Source organism: Limulus polyphemus, unplaced genomic scaffold, assembly GCF_000517525.1.
Source record: "Limulus polyphemus unplaced genomic scaffold, Limulus_polyphemus-2.1.2 Scaffold1101, whole genome shotgun sequence".
Taxonomy (NCBI): domain Eukaryota; kingdom Metazoa; phylum Arthropoda; class Merostomata; order Xiphosura; family Limulidae; genus Limulus; species Limulus polyphemus.
In genome coordinates, this window is record NW_013666711.1 from 241,433 (window position 1) to 244,213 (window position 2,781).

The following is a 2,781-nucleotide window of genomic DNA, read 5'->3' on the forward strand; positions in this document are numbered from 1 at the left end:
TCTGTTATATTCCCTCCATGGGCTTCCATATACTATTCTGCCAGCTTGATCATCTCCTCCACATCTTTTGGTGCTCTCACCTTTGGGAACAGTGACATGTCAGTTGAACACGTGATCATGATTGTTCACATACTAATAGGTCTGCAAGTCCCTCAAAACTATTGTCACATTTGGCCATTTCAGTCCATCTTGTGAACTAACTAATGGTTCTAAAAATAACTAAATATAATTATCTTGCTGTATAAATTATCTAAATCATAACTCTCGCATTAAACTTATATGGAAACAGTCATGTATATCTAACAGAATTATTCTGTGAAACTGAATGTTGGGCCAAGTGATACCATAAGGTAACAACCTCCCTTACTTTTCGATAGGAATAACTAATAGTGATGTGGGTAGCACAAACACCCAAAAGAATTACATTATTGTTTTTTGTATAAAATTCTATGTTTTTGTTTTTACAGTTTGGAACACTTTTTATCACAGCTCTACAATTCTTCAACATATTCTTGTAGATGTCCAGTAAATGCACCATCCCTAATGCAAAATCCACACTTCTTAAACTTTGAATTTGTTTGGCTTTGTAAATGAGAATTGTTTCATATATTTATAAATTGTGTTTAGATTATTTCATTCTTCAAACTTTTTCAAAGACAGATAATTTGTATTAATCATGTGAAATTATTGCCCAGCTAGCTCTTTCATTACTATGATGACAAGTGACTGTCCACAATGGCCTTCAATAAATACTGGCACGCTATTTCTGCTTCATTTTCTGCCCAATGTTTACATTTTCTGTCCAAGTTAGTTTCCACACATCGAGTGGCATCAGATGTTTATTCTACATGGAGTACTTGATGGTGACTAATTATCTCACTGGTGGCTCTATAGCACTCATCCACTCATAACTGTCAGCTGAGGCACATTTCAGGAAATCACCTGCTTGGTTATTGTCTGTGGGGTCATTGTAGGGCTGGAATGTTCCAATAATAAAGGACAAAGAATCGATGATTGAATGTATGTTACTTTACTGACATGCCCTAGCATATAATGCTGCTTATATATATTTTTGGTACCCTAGCATTTTGTACCATTTCAATTTTTATAACATTATAACAATCATATTAATTATCACTAGAACATAACCTAACATAGACTGAATAAGGTTTTCAATTATCCTAAACATGTGACATTCTTGAGCTCTATTTCTTTTGTAACTTTCAGGATATTGACACCTTTGGTAGCTTTAATTGATACTGTGTTAATATGGCTGGTGAAATAGAGTTGTCTGTCAAAGGCTACCCTCAGGTGCCTACCTCAATGTTTCTGTCATAGAGATGGTAATGCTTTAAATGGTGGTGCTGGTTTGCTATCATCAGCATATTTGTCATTGAGTGACCAGAACATAACTGTGGCTTTGCTAAGATGGATGACCATTCCAGTGTTATGACAACATTTTCTTCCTCTACTAGTAATCGTTGTGTCTTTTTTTTCGATTTCAACTTCGCTAGCACCTTTGTATATGCCATAAAGTCATCAGCAAAAATTAGCACATTGTATCTTATTAACCTGTCAATCAGACTTACTTGGTGTAAATGTTGAGGAAGATTGGCAAAATCCTTGAGGCAGTCTGGTAGTGATGGTGATCCAGTCTGACTGTAAGCTTCCATGCTACATGATGCATCTTTTGGTAGTTAGTACAGCTATGACACATTATACACATATTACATTAATGTCTATTCTGAGCATTTTGAAGACAAGAATGAGCATCTGTAGGCATCTATCCTCGAGATCTAAATCTCCTGCCAATGATTTCTGACCAGTTTGAAAGCCTTTTTATGTATCAGATGAAAACACAGCACTACTGATGAAGGTTTCTCTTCCATTATAATATCCATGTAATGATGAGGATAGCAGTAGCTCAATCTGATAGAAATGTCTTTAGCTATAACCTTCTCTAGGTTGTTACCAGTGATGGTTTGTAGTATGATTATTCAATAGCCGTTAAAATTCAGTACACAAAGGCTGAAGATTGTAGTTGCCTTCAGTGTTGACACCAGCAGGATCATCAATTAAGTGACACACATAAATGAAAGTTTTGGCCCTTTATATCTCAGTACTGCCTCGAGGTATGAACCAGCAGCATACTCACATTATATCCCGCTGGTGAACTTGCTCTGCTTTCCAGATGGAAATGCTTTCTTCAGTTCATCTGTAGTATACCTACTATTCTAAACATACTTGGATCATATCCATGAGGAGCATGATTCAGCTGCTTTAACTGCACTTCTGCACAGTCCTCTCACTGCACTGCTCATGAAACCCAAGTCTCGCAGCCACTCATGAGCGAAGTTGAAATGAAACCTTGGCAGCCAACTTCAAACAGATAGCATGTATCTTTCCATCCTTTATCTTCGCAAGTAGACCTCAGTTCAATATATTTGGAAAACTTCCGTTCACGAGTTTTCTGGATGTTATCCTCCCATGACATAGTTAGCTCACCAAAGATCACTTGCTGCAGAATAACCAACAAGAGGCCTGAGGTTTGTGACTGCACTTTCTGGTGGAAAATTTCCATCCCCTTCATGATCTGCAGATATCTTCCGGTCATTTGCTCAGGTAAGTATGCTGCTTTTCTGTGGACTACTGCCATAACTACCTGGCCCAATTTGAACTGTTTGGAGCCAGTTGCTACCTCTTCTTCATTATCCTTCTGCACTCTCTCTATTACTGCATCAACAATCACTCAGAATACGTTGTTATGACGTCAGATGTATA